Source organism: Nipponia nippon, unplaced genomic scaffold (assembly GCF_047370975.1).
Source record: "Nipponia nippon isolate SJK-2023a ecotype South Korea unplaced genomic scaffold, ASM4737097v1 scaffold_34, whole genome shotgun sequence".
Taxonomy (NCBI): Eukaryota; Metazoa; Chordata; class Aves; order Pelecaniformes; family Threskiornithidae; genus Nipponia; species Nipponia nippon.
Genome location: NW_028262352.1, coordinates 2,393,843 through 2,408,366, shown reverse-complemented (window position 1 = coordinate 2,408,366; position 14,524 = coordinate 2,393,843).

Below are 14,524 nucleotides of genomic sequence, written 5' to 3'. Positions count from 1 at the left end.
TTAAAGCTGGCCAGGGATGTCAAGGACAATAAAAAAAGCTTCTATAAGTATGTCAGTGATAAAAGGAAGACTAGGGAAAATGTGGGCCCTCTCCGGAAGGAAACGGGAGACCTGGTTACCCAGGATATGGAGAAGGCTGAGGTACTGAATGACTTTTTTGCCTCAGTCTTCACCAGCAAGTGCTCTAGCCACATCACTCAAGTCACAGAACGTAAAGGCAGGGACTGGGAGAATGAAGAACTGCCCACTGTAGGAGAAGATCAGGTTCGACACCATCTAAGGAACCTGAAGGTGCACAAGTCCATGGGACCTGATGAGATGCATCCGCGGGTCCTAAGGGAACTGGCGGATGAAGTTGCTAAGCCACTATCCATCATATTTGAGAAGTCATGGCAGTCCGGTGAAGCTCCCGCTAACTGGAAAAGGGGAAACATAACCCCCATTTTTAAAAAGGGAAAAAAGGAAGACCCGGGGAACTACAGGCCAGTCAGCCTCACCTCTGTGCCCGGCAAGATCATGGAGCAGATCCTCCTGGAAACTATACTAAGGCACATGGAAAACAAGGAGGTGATTGGTGACAGCCAACATGGCTTCACAAAGGGCAAATTGTTCCTGACAAATTTGGTGGCCTTCTACAATGGGGTTACAGCATTGGTGGATAAGGGAAGAGCAACAGATGGCATCTACCTGGACTTGTGCAAAGCATTTGACACTGTCCCGCACGACATCCTTGTCTCTAAATTGGAGAGACATGGATTCAATGGATGGACCACTCGGTGGATAAGGAATTGGCTGGATGGTCACACTCAAAGAGTTGCGGTCAACGGCTCAATGCCCAACTGGAGACCAGTGACGAGTGGCATTCCTCAGGGGTCGGTATTGGGACCGGTGCTGTTTAACATCTTTGTCGGTGACATGGACAGTAGGATTGAGTGCACCCTCAGCAAGTTTGCTGATGACACCAAGCTGTGTGGTGCAGTCAACATGCTGGAGGGAAGGGATGCCATCCAGAGGGACCTTGACAGGCTGGAGAGGTGGGCCTGTGTGAACCTCGTGAAGTTCAGCAAGGCCAAGTGCAAGGTCCTGCACATGGGTCAGGGCAATCCCAAGCACAAATACAGGCTGGATGGAGAATGGATAGAGAGCAACCCTGAGGAGGACTTGGGGGGGCTGGCTGATGAGAAACTCAACATGACCCAGCAATGTGCGCTCACAGCCCAGAAAGCCAACTGTATCCTGGGCTGCATCAAAAGAAGCGTGACCAGCAGGTGGTTCTCCCCCTCTATTCCGCTCTCGTGAGACCCCACCTGGAGTTCTGTGTCCAGCTCTGGGACCCCCAACATAAGAAGGACACGGACCTGTTGGAGTGAGTCCAGAGGAGGGCCACGAAGATGATCAGTGGGCTGGAGCACCTCTCCTATGAGGATAGGCTGAGAGAGTTGGGGTTGTTCAGCCTGGAGAAGAGAAGGCTCCGGGGAGACCTTATAGCAGCCTTCCGTTACCTGAAGGGGGCCTACAAGAAAGCTGGAGAGGGACTTTTTACAAGGGCACATAGTGATAGGACAAGGGGTAATGGCTTTAAACTGAAAGAGGGTAGATTTAGATTAGATATAAGGAAGAAATTCTTCACTATGAGGGTGGTGAGGCAATGGAACAGGTTGCCCAGAGAAGCTGTGGATGCCCCCTCCCTGGAAGTGTTCAAGGCCAGGTTGGATGGGGCTTTGGGCAACCTGGTCTATTGGAAGGTGTCTCTGCCCATGGCAGGGGGGTTGGAAACAGATGATGGTTAAGGTCCCTTCCAACCCAAACGATTATGTGATTCTATGTTAAAAAGTATGAGCCCCAATATCAGTCCTTGAGAGGCTACTGGTAATCAGTCAATAGTTGGACTTTGTACCATTGATTACAACAGTGAGCATTATGGTCCAGCCAAATTTCCACACACGTTATTGGCTACTTATCCAGTCTATATTTCACAGATTTGGCTATAAGGATACTATGAAAGACCATGTCAAAGGCCTTGTTGAAGTCTAGGTGAACAACATCCAATTCTCTCCCCTAGTGCTCAGAGTCAGTCATCTCATCATAGAAGGCAATCAGGTTGGTTGGGCACAATTTGCCCTTGGTAAATCCATGCTGGCTGTTCCCAGTCGCCTTCTTGCCCTTTCTATGCTTGGGCATGGCTTCCAGGAGAGTTTGTTTCATAACTTTCTCAGGGACTGAGATGAAGCTGACCAGCCTGTAGGTCCCTGGATCCTTCCCCTTACCCTTCTTGAAGATTGCAACATTTGCATTTTTCCAGTCATCAGGAAACTTCTTTGACCACCATGACTGTCCTGGTTTCAGCTGGGATAGAGTTAATTTTCTTCTTAGTAGCTGGTATAGTGCTGTGTTTTGGATTTAGTATGAGAATAATGTTGATAACACACTGATGTTTTAGTTGTTGCGAAGTAGTGCTTACACCAGTCAAGGACTTTTCAGCTTCCCATGCTCTGCGTGACGCACAAGAAGCTGGGAGGGGGCACAGCCAGGGGGGCTGACCCAGACTGGCCACAGGGCTATTCCATACCATATGACGTCATGCTCAGTATATAACTGGGGCGAGTTGGCCAGGGGGGAGGGGATTGCTGCTCGTGAACAGGCTGGGCATCAGTCAGGGGGTGGTGAGCAATTGTGTCGTATATCACTTGCTTTGTACATTATTATTGTATTATATTATTAGTATTATTATTACTACTACTATCATTCTATTTCATTTTACTTCAATTATTAAACTGTTCTTATCTCAACCCAGGAGTTGTCTGACTTTCACCCTTCCAATTCTCTCCCCCACCCCACTGGGGGGGGGAGTGAGTGAGCGGCTGTGTGGTGCATAGTTGCTGGCTGGGGTTAAACCACAACAGTCTTTTTTTTTTTTTTTTTTTTTTTTCAGATAATAACAGATTAATCAGAGTGTATTAAGGAATTTGTATCTGTTAACAGTTGCTGGTCATAATATTGATTCATCTGCTCTCGGTATTAGTCTACCTGATCTGCACCATGCTCTTGTTTTTGCAGTACATGTTAAAGATTGGTGTTCGGTGTTGCAGTTTTCTGTGCTCTGCCGTGATTAGTGATGTTTTGCCTGGGAGATTTGTTATTAAAACACTGACCTTGAGCGCTATCTGGTATTTGGGTTCTGTACTGAAGCCATTACTGTACTTCAGGTTCCACCTCATGGAGACAATTAGCAATTATACCTCTTCCTCTGAGAGGCTTTTTATGGAGGAAATACAGAATGGCACCTTCGCTGCCTTCTTCTATAATGTTTCCTCCTTCATTACAACAACTTTTTTGTATCTTGAACATCCTTGGGTAGTTAAGATACATCTATTGGTATTTCTTGGGTATATTGTTTCAGTTTTGTCTAGAGTTAATATGCATTTTAAGAATATCATCCAGAGATCTGCCCCAAGGCTGGATAATTATGAGTGGCAGGGTGTGTGGGAGAGTATGGGCAAATGCCTAGGACGGTGGGCCCCTCCAGTGTTTTGGAGTTTCACCCCTGAACAAGTGCAGAATCCTGAAAAATTAGTAGAACATTTGGAAAAAGTATGCTGTCACCCTGGCAATTCTAGGGAGACACAAATCACTGCAATGTGCTGGGGCCTGGCCCATGCCTACCGAGCCCTATTCAACACTATTCAGAACCCTCAAAGGGAAGAGAAGGTCTCTGGATCTGACAACAAAATGACTGGCGTTGCAGCTATGCCAGCCCCGCCAACAGACACTACGGCTACGCCAGCCCCTGTGACGAGCGCTGCCGATACGCCAGCCCCTGTAACAGGTGCTGTGGCTACACCAGAGAACCAACCCGTGCCAGTATCACTTGCCCCTATACAGAAGAAAAAATACACAAGAAAATCAACTCATTTAGTAAGGGCTGATGATGAACCAGGGCCATCACAAGAACAGGAGGAGGAAGAGGCAGAACCCACATATGAGATGGTAACAACCCGATCTCTGTCCCTGAGTGAGCTGCGAGATATGCGAAAAGATTTTAGTCGTCATCCAGGCGAGCACATCATCACTTGGCTGCTCCGATGCTGGGATAACGGGGCTAGTAGCCTGGAATTAGAGAGTAAGGAAGCCAAGCAGCTGGGATCCATTTCTAGGGAAGGGGGCATTGACAAAGCGATTGGAAAAGGGGCAAAAGTCCTCAGCCTCTGGAGGCGACTTCTGGCAGCTGTGAAGGAAAGGTATCCTTTCAAGGAAGATTTTTTATGTCAGCCAGGCAAGTGGACCACCATGGAGAGAGGTATCCAGTACCTGAGGGAATTAGCCGTGCTGGAGGTGATGCATAGTGACTTGAACAGTGAGCAGTTATCCAAAGATCCAGATGAAGTCCAGTGCACACGACCCATGTGGCGGAAGTTCGTGCGGAGCGCACCGTCATCATATGCAAACTCTTTGGCAACAATGACCTGGAAAGATGAAGAGGGACCAACGGTGGATGAATTGGCTGGCCAACTCCGACAATACGAAGAAAGTCTCTCTGCCTCCCTACGGGCCTGCGTCGCGGCTGTGGAGAAACTGCCTGATGTGCTAGCTGAGAAATTATCCCGGGAGTTCCAGCGATTCAAAGAGGACATGTCCTACTCCTCATCTGTACGGACCAGTATCTCAGCCATCAGGAGTAAGCATCCCTCTCTTCAAGAGAGAAGATATAGTGAATACACACCACGGGCCACCCTGTGGTTTTATCTGCGTGACCATGGAGAGGACATGAGGAAGTGGGATGGAAAATCTACCTCGACCCTAGAGGCACGAGTACATGAGTTGCAAGGAAAAACAATTACAAAAGGTGGTTCTTCCAGGAAAATTGCTGCTCCAGTTTCCAGTGAGCAGTTCCCTAGACAGGATAAAAGGGCTGATTTTGCTTCCGATCTCAATAAAGGGACTTTTGATTCGCATTTACAAGAAGTGAGTAACGAATGCTATGACCGGGACTAGAGGGGCCCTGCCTCCAGCCAGGTGGAGGAAAGGGACAACCGGGTGTACTGGACTGTGTGGATTCGATGGCCTGGCACATCAGACCCACAGGAATATAAGGCTCTAGTGGACACCGGTGCACAGTATACCCTCATGCCATCAAGCTATGAAGGGGCAGAACCCATCTGTATTTCTGGAGTGACAGGGGGATCCCAACAGCTGACTGTATTGGAGGCTGAAGTAAGCTTAACTGGGAAAGAGTGGCAGAAGCACCCCATTGTGACTGGCCCAGAGGCCCCGTGCATCCTTGGCATAGACTACCTCAGGAGAGGGTATTTCAAGGACCCAAAAGGGTACCAGTGGGCTTTTGGTATAGCTGCCTTGGAGACGGAGGAAATTAAACAGCTGTCTACCCTGCCTGGTCTCTCGAAGGACCCCTCTGTTGTGGGGTTGCTGAGGGTCAAAGAACAACAGGTGCGAATCGCTACCACAACAGTGCACCGGCAGCAATATCGCACCAACAGAGACTCCCTGATTCCCATCCATAAGCTGATTCGTCAACTGGAGAGCCAAGGAGTGATCAGCAAGACTCGCTCACCCTTTAACAGTCCCATATGGCCAGTGCAAAAGTCTAATGGAGAGTGGAGGCTAACAGTAGACTATCGGGGCCTGAATGAAGTCACGCCACCACTGAGCGCTGCTGTGCCAGACATGCTAGAACTTCAATATGAACTGGAGTCAAAGGCAGCCAAGTGGTATGCCACAACTGATATCGCTAATGCGTTTTTCTCAGTTCCTTTGGCGGCAGAGTGCAGGCCACAGTTTGCTTTCACTTGGAGGGGAGTCCAGTACACCTGGAATCGACTGCCCCAGGGGTGGAAACACAGCCCCACCATTTGCCATGGACTGATCCAGACTACATTGGAACAGGGTGGGGCTCCGGAACACCTGCAATACATTGATGACATCATCATGTGGGGCAACACAGCAGCAGAAGTTTTTGAGAAAGGGAAGCAAATAGTTCAACTCCTTCTGGAGGCTGGCTTTGCCATAAAACTAAGTAAGGTCAAGGGACCTGCACAGGAGATCCAGTTTTTAGGAGTAAAATGGCAAGGTGGACGTCATCAGATCCCAATGGATGTGATCAACAAAATAACAGCCATGTCTCCACCAACCAGCAAAAAGGAAACACAGGCTTTCTTGGGCGTTGTGGGTTTTTGGAGAATGCATATTCCAAATTACAGTCTGATCGTAAGCCCTCTCTATCAAGTGACCCAGAAGAAGAATGATTTCAAATGGGGCCCTGAGCAACGACAGGCCTTTGAACAAATTAAACAGGAGATAGTCCATGCATTAGCCCTTGGGCCAGTCCGGGCAGGACAAGATGTACAAAATGTGCTCTACACTGCAGCCGGGGAGAATGGCCCTACCTGGAGCCTCTGGCAGGAAGCACCAGGGGAGATTTGAGGTCGACCCCTAGCGTTTTGGAGTCGGGGATACAGAGGATCTGAGGCTAGCTATACTCCAACTGAAAAAGAGATATTAGCAGCATATGAAGGGGTTCGAGCCGCTTCGGAAGTGGTTGGTACTGAAGCACAGCTCCTCTTGGCACCCCGACTGCCAGTGTTGGGCTGGATGTTCAAAGGGAGGGTCCCCTGTACACAACATGCAACTGATGCTACATGGAGTAAGTGGGTCGCACTGATCATACAACGGGCTCGAATAGGAAACCCCAGTCGCCCAGGAGTCTTGGAAGTGATCATGGACTGGCCAGAAAGCAAAGATTTCAGAATATCACCAGAGGAGGAGGTGACGCGTGCTGAGGAGGCCCCACCATATAATAAACTATCAGAAAATGAGAAGCAATATGCCTTGTTCACTGATGGGTCCTGTCGTCTTGTGGGGAAACATCGGAGGTGGAAAGCTGCTGTATGGAGTCCTGTACGACAAGTTGCAGAAACTGCTGAAGGAGAAGGTGAATCAAGTCAGTTTGCAGAGGTGAAGGCCATCCAGCTGGCTTTAGGTATTGCTGAACGAGAAAAGTGGCCAATGCTCTATCTCTTTACCGACTCATGGATGGTGGCAAATGCCATGTGGGGCTGGTTACAGCAATGGAAGCAGAGCAACTGGCAGCGCAGAGGCAAACCCATCTGGGCTGCCACATTGTGGCAAGATATTGCTGCCCAGATAGAGAACCTGGTTGTAAAAGTACGTCATGTAGACGCTCACGTACCCAAGAGTCGGGCCACTGAAGAACATCAAAACAATCAGCAGGTGGATCAGGCTGCTAAGATTGAAGTGGCTCAAGTGGACCTGGACTGGCAACATAAGGGTGAATTATTTCTAGCTCGGTGGGCCCATGACACCTCAGGCCACCAAGGAAGAGATGCAACATATAGATGGGCTCGTGATCGAGGGGTGGACTTGACCATGGATACTATTGCACAGGTTATCCATGAATGCGAAACATGTGCTGCAATCAAGCAAGCCAAGCGGTTCAAGCCTCTCTGGTATGGAGGACGATGGCTGAGATATCAATATGGGGAGGCCTGGCAGGTTGATTATAGCACACTTCCACAAACCCGCCAAGGCAAGCGCCATGTGCTTACAATGGTGGAAGCAACCACCGGATGGCTGGAAACATATCCCGTGCCCCATGCCACCGCCCAGAACACTATCCTGGGTCTTGAAAAGCAAGGCCTGTGGCGACATGGCACCCCAGAAAGAATTGAGTCAGATAACGGAACTCATTTCCGAAACAGCCTCATAGACACCTGGGCCAAAGAGCATGGCATTGAGTGGGTGTATCACATCCCCTATCATGCACCAGCCTCTGGGAAAATCGAACGATACAATGGACTGTTAAAGACTACACTAAAAGCAATGGGTGGTGGGACATTCAAACACTGGGATACACATTTAGCAAAGGCCACTTGGTTAGTCAACACTAGGGGATCTGCCAATCGAGCTGGCCCTGCCCAGTCAAGACTTCTACGTACTGCAGAGGGGGATGAAGTCCCTGTAGTGCACCTAAAAAATATGCTGGAGAAGACAGGCTGGGTTACTCCTGCTTCAGGCAGAGGTAAACCCATTCGTGGGATTTCTTTTGCTCAAGGACCTGGATGCACTTGGTGGGTGATGCGGGAGGATGGGGAAGTCCGATGTGTACCTCAAGGAGATTTGATTTTGGGTGAAAATAGCCAATGAACTGAATTGTATAATGTTAGTTGCTATATAATACCGGATGTCATCACTTCAATGATCACTATGTGCCATATCAAGGGTATACAGTAAGAATCACCCAAATTAATGAAGAACAAACTTTGAGGAAACTGAACAAAGTGCAGTGGTGATGGAACCAGAACTGACTTCAGCATACAACAGTCCAACACCACACACCATCTCTCCTGCCCTGAAAGACTGTTATGACAGATGGAGCCTAAAGTCATGAACTAAATGAACTCAACAAACATTTTAGAGGGATAGCCTATAGACTAGGGAAATTATATCTATATGTGTGTGTGTATATATATATATATAAAATATATCAAAAGACTGGAAAAGTGGTAGTGATTAATTGGAATGTATTTGAAAGACCTGGGCATGATGTATATGGTATGGAATAAGGGGTGGATACTGTCCTGGTTTCAGCTGGGATAGAGTTAATTTTCTTCTTAGTAGCTGGTATAGTGCTGTGTTTTGGATTTAGTATGAGAATAATGTTGATAACACACTGATGTTTTAGTTGTTGCGAAGTAGTGCTTACACCAGTCAAGGACTTTTCAGCTTCCCATGCTCTGCGTGACGCACAAGAAGCTGGGAGGGGGCACAGCCAGGGGGGCTGACCCAGACTGGCCACAGGGCTATTCCATACCGTATGACGTCATGCTCAGTATATAACTGGGGCGAGTTGGCCAGGGGGGAGGGGATTGCTGCTCGTGAACAGGCTGGGCATCAGTCAGGGGGTGGTGAGCAATTGTGTCGTGTATCACTTGCTTTGTACATTATTATTGTATTATATTATTAGTATTATTATTACTACTGCTATCATTCTATTTTATTTTACTTCAATTATTAAACTGTTCTTATCTCAACCCAGGAGTTGTCTGACTTTCACCCTTCCAATTCTCTCCCCCACCCCACTGGGGGGGGGAGTGAGTGAGCAGCTGTGTGGTGCATAGTTGCTGGCTGGGGTTAAACCACAACAATGACCTTTTAACATTGATAGTGCGTGGCCTTATAATGGCATCGGACAGCTCTTTCAGCCCCTTTTGCATCCTGTCTGGTCCCATAGACTTGTATATGTCCAACTGGCTTAAGTGCTCTCTAATTGTATTGTTCTCTACTGTGGGTAGTGTTTCACTCCCACAGACTGCTAGGAGGCTCAGGGGACTGGGAGGTCTTAGGGCAGTACTTGCTGGTGAAAATGGAAGTAAAAAAAAGGCATTGAATACCTCAGCCTTTTCCATGCCATTGGTCACTAGGTCTTCTGCTCCACTGAGTAACAGGCCCACATTTTCTTTAGCCTTCCTTTTGCTGTCATCATACCTGTAGAAGCTCTTCTTTTTGGCCTTCATATCCCTTGCTAGTTCCAACTCCAGTTGAGCTTTGGTTTTCCTAACTCCATCCCTGCACGCTTGGGCAATATCTCTATGTTTCTCCTGGGAATCCCATCCCTGCTTTGTCAGCTCATATCTGCCTCATCTGCTTACAAATAGATTGCACAAATACTGTATAAGCATTTGGGCCCCCTCTATTAGAATATGTTCTCTAGGCAGAATCTAGATCTGCTAATGGGTTGTACCTAACATTTCCAAGCACCTATTTATCAAAAATAAATTATCTTTAGTGAAAGCAGAGGAGTGATGTACTCCTTACCTTCTTTCATGAAGTACTGATGGCAGCATTTTTATAACCCTTGAGTTGTTAGAGCAGAGTTAGAGAGGGCTACCAGTAAAACAGTTGTGAATGTTAAAAGTCTGCACAAGCAGCTGCTATAACACCCCATTGATTCAAATGACAGACACAAAGAAGGGGATACATTGTGGGTTTTGTTATTGGCTGCAACACAGGCAGTGAATTTATGTGGCCCATGTCAATGACAAAATATATAATTTCACCACATCTGTTCAGATTGTTAGCAACCACTTTGCCCAACTAATTCATCTGACTTTCAGCAGAGTTTCTGAAGTTTAGAATAAGTTTGTTTTTTTCTTTCAATGGTATTGACTTCCCTTCCTCCTCAGATTTCAGCCAAGAAAATCAAACAGCCAAAACTAAGAGGAAGAGGTGCATTGAACAACCTGCTAAGAAAGAATGAATTGGTTTGAGCCCTAGACTGGAGGCCCATATTTCATCAGTGAAAAGGGTTCAGGGCTAGAATGGCATGGCCTGTTTTCCAGTATCTCAGTCATGGATCTTATTACCAGCTTCAGAATCACAGAAAAGAGACTTTTACCTAGTGTTCCCAGCATGACACCAAATTAGTTTCAGGTTCATAGCAAGTGGGAAGGATGTCACTTGTGTTAGGGGTTGCCAAATCTGGTAGCCCAATGGAGGCAAGGCTGCTGCAGCTCCATGCCTCTAGGTCCAACCAGTAGCGAGGCTGAGCATGTAGTCCCATTAGGCACACACACACATATACAACATGTATATACATATATATATATATGGCCAGCCACACTCATCAGCCATGCAAAGACAAACAGCACCAGTGGATTCATCCTGTTTCCCTCTCCGGCTGATCAGGATGAAGATCCTTATGACATGGGAGTCTATAAGAGACTGCACTGAACTATGATCTCAAGAGAAATAACTTGATGGTAAGCAAAATACTGAACTATAATGTGCAGAAAAATAAAACACCCACTAAATTACTGTGATATGTCACAACATCTTTAAACTATAATAATATAATTTTGGTATAACAATATTCAATATAACTATAACTTCACCCTCATACCCAGAGCTCTGTAGTCATTCTTGATACACCATTATAAATGTACCATCTAGCACAAGTAGGTGACAGCCAACACCTTTCTAAACAGCAAATTCCAGGCCTCAGAAAACCCTTTGCATTTATCATTCAGGTTTTTTACTCAGAAAATAATTTTTGTTTTGTGTGTAAGAACCCTTTTCTATATACCTTACTGTTTCTAGAAAAGGTAGTGCCCTTAAGTGTCTTAAGAGGAAAATCTTAAATATTTTTTGAACCACTGCTTTGTCTAATATTATTTGAAAGAAAAGATGAAAGAAATATCTGTAATCATTATTTTAACTTGCCTGTGGTAAAGACAGCAGGACTTTGAAAAGGCTTCAAAAGCCCATCCAGGAATTTTGATATATGTTTTGTCAATAGATGCAGCAGCTAGCTAAGATTGCTTACTGTACAATGGAAGAGGAAAACAATTCTCATACACTCAGGATTATTGTCTTGGATCTGTACAATAATAATAATAATTATGAAATTGTTGTTTATATTCAGGTTTATAGGCTGGCTTATGATAGTGTTTCAGACATATGCATTAATTTATCTTTACCAATAATCATTCCTGAAAATGTGATTATGCACAGCCTACTTTACAAGAACAGACCACTTTTTCAGTTGTGAAGAGCACTACAAAGATAAAAATAAAGCATAAATATACAGCAAGTGGTTAAAACCAGTGTGATTTTTCTTGTCTGTCTTTCATCAATGATAAATGTGTTCCATTCACACAATATGGCAAACATAAAAAGGTATAAAATCATTCAGTTAATTATATTGTCTGACTTCCTCTGTTGTACTTGAGTTCTTTCTTTAAAGCTATTTTCTTCTTAAATGTAGTCATCATAACCTCTTTTTCTTATACAATTAGCACTGACCCGATAATGCAAAAATAATTAATCTTAAAGGGGCATTCTCATCTTGTTTTAGACCTACATATCTGGTTTTGAAAAAAGTAATGATATTTAAAGGGTTTTATGATGTTATAACAATGGGGGAAAACATTTGAGGGTTGAAGACTCAGCAGGAGGCTTCAGGCCATGATTTAATATCTGGATAACCCTTTCATCACAAGGAGTTTGTAGGAGTTTTCCTTCCATGCCATTTCATTTATGTTATCTGGAAGTTGATGACTCTATGGATTAAAGATACCTATTAAAAACTTTTCATTGTATTGATAACACAGTTGTACCTGGGATCTTGGGAAATTGCCACAAGGTATATATTTTTTAATCTCAGTGTCAATCTTGGAAGTAGACTGGATTTGCATTAAATGAGTGACTGGATAACTTGATCAGCTGAGAATGCTGGTGGTTGACTTTTTATTAATTCCTATTCAGTTGGGATAAGATAGCACCCTTCCTTTTTTCCTCTACATTAAGTAAAAATAAACAGAACTGGTGCAGAGGGGTCTTCAGCACCATTTTGATTTTTACCAGGTCCACCCCCATCTCTGGAACAGCCCAGGATAGAGGTCCTACAAATGTAGTTTAAAGGTTGACCCTTTAAAGCAGCCAAACACCCACCCTGCCTCTTGCTCACTCCCCTCTCCTGCTGGATGGGGAGAAAACAGAAGGAAGGAAGAAGACTCATGGATCGAGATAATGACAGTCTAATATGGAAAGCAAAAGCTGCACATTCAAGCAAAGCAAAAAGACAAATTCATTCACTACTTCTCACTGGCAGGCAGATGTCCAGCCACTTCCTGGGAAGCAGGGCCTCAGCACGCATAACGGTTGCTTAGGAAGACAAATGCCATTACCGTGAATGTCCCCCCTTCCTCCTGCTCTCCCTGAGCTTTTATTGCTGAGCATGGTATGGTATGGAATATCCTTTTGGTCATTTTGGGTCAGCTGTCTTCACTATGTCCCTTCCCAATCTCTTGCCCACCCCCAGCCTCTTACATGTGGGATTCAGAAAAGAAGCTAATCACCAAGGACTGCTTCAAAACGTTAATCATCAAGGACTGCTTAGAAGACAGCTACCACGGACGGAGTAGAGCTAGGAAGAAAGTTAATCAATCACCAGCATGCCGGCAGAAACCAAGGACAGAGGAGAGGCCTGTAAGATAAGAAGGAATCTCTGAATGAAAGAGTGAACTCAGAACAAAGATAATGGGGAGCCTGAACACAAAACAAGAAACTCCCTGAACATTGGGGAGTGTCAGCTGTGTTCTTAACAAAAGAGAACAGCCAAATCAGCATGATTAGGTGGAAAAAAACAACGAGGTCAACAAGCAGACAGCTCGAATTTGAGGATAACGACCACCAAGGACGCCCAAAAGAATCCCCAGAATTAAACAGCGCATGCTCCGATGGGAGGGGAAATATGTTAATGATTTCTGGGAAATAATTGTAATATTAATGACTTTTCTCAGAAAATTAATGAATATGTATGTTTTAAGTTTGATAAATACTTTGCTGGCGTGACCTACGGCATGCACGCTAGGTGGAGATATCCCCCATGCATCCAGCGCTGCAATAAAGAATGCCTACTTTCTAAGTGGGGAGGCAGGGAGAAGAGGAAAAGCACTGACACTGTGAAAGCACCATTCAACAACAGCCAAAACATTAGTTAGCCACAAATGCAAAGCACAGCACCGTACAGGCTGCTATGAAGAAAGTTAACGCCATCCCAACTAGATCCAGTACAAAGGTACCTTAGCCCTTCTCCTCATTCTGTGGTTTCTGTGATGTTCATTTCAGAAGTGCAGTGTGAGAAGTCGTCTTACATGCATTTCAGGGAATCAAGTCACATCAGTGCCTTAAAAGATGTCTGTTGAGAAGGGAAGGTAGGCTGAAAAAAGGAGGATGAAATTTGAGCTATCAGCAAAATTCAAGAAAGGAAGGAAATGTTTAGCCACACTTTAAATTTTGTTTGCAGATATTGGGCCTGGGTCCTGTGTAACAGAAGACTGACTTCTAGCAAGCTCTAGCAGCTGCTAACAAGCTTTGTCAGCTATTCTTGATCAAAGGGTACTTTGTGCTTTTTGTTTCTAGATGACTCCTGATTAGGGAGGGTCAAACACACATTCAGCATGGTGCTAGGGAGGACATATATAAGTGCTGGGCCTAGAATGCAATGAAGACAGTAGTTTGTGCAGAACTTAACACAGAAGGGTTCCAGAAACTGTGCTTAAAGCAGTGTACATATGCTCATTAATGTATTGGTTCTGTCTGCAATGGAGTTAACTTTCCCCATAGCAGCCCTCATAGTGCTGTGCTTTGTGTTTGCAGCTAGAAAGGTGTTGATAACAAACCAGTGTTTTGGCTACTGCTGAGCAGTGCTCACACAGCATCAAGACTGTCTCTCCAACATCCCCCCTCCCCCAAAGGCCAGTAGACTGGGGGTGGGCAAGAGGCTGGGAGTGGACATAGCCAGAACAGCTGACCCAAGCTGACCAAAGAGATATTCCATAACATATGATGTTGTGCTCAACAACAAAAGCTAAGGGGGGGGGGGGGGGGGGGGGGCGCGACACACATTTGTTTTTAAGACGTTTGTCTTCTGAAGCAACCACTATGCATACTGAGGCCCTGCTTCCCAGGAAGTGGCTGGACATCACCT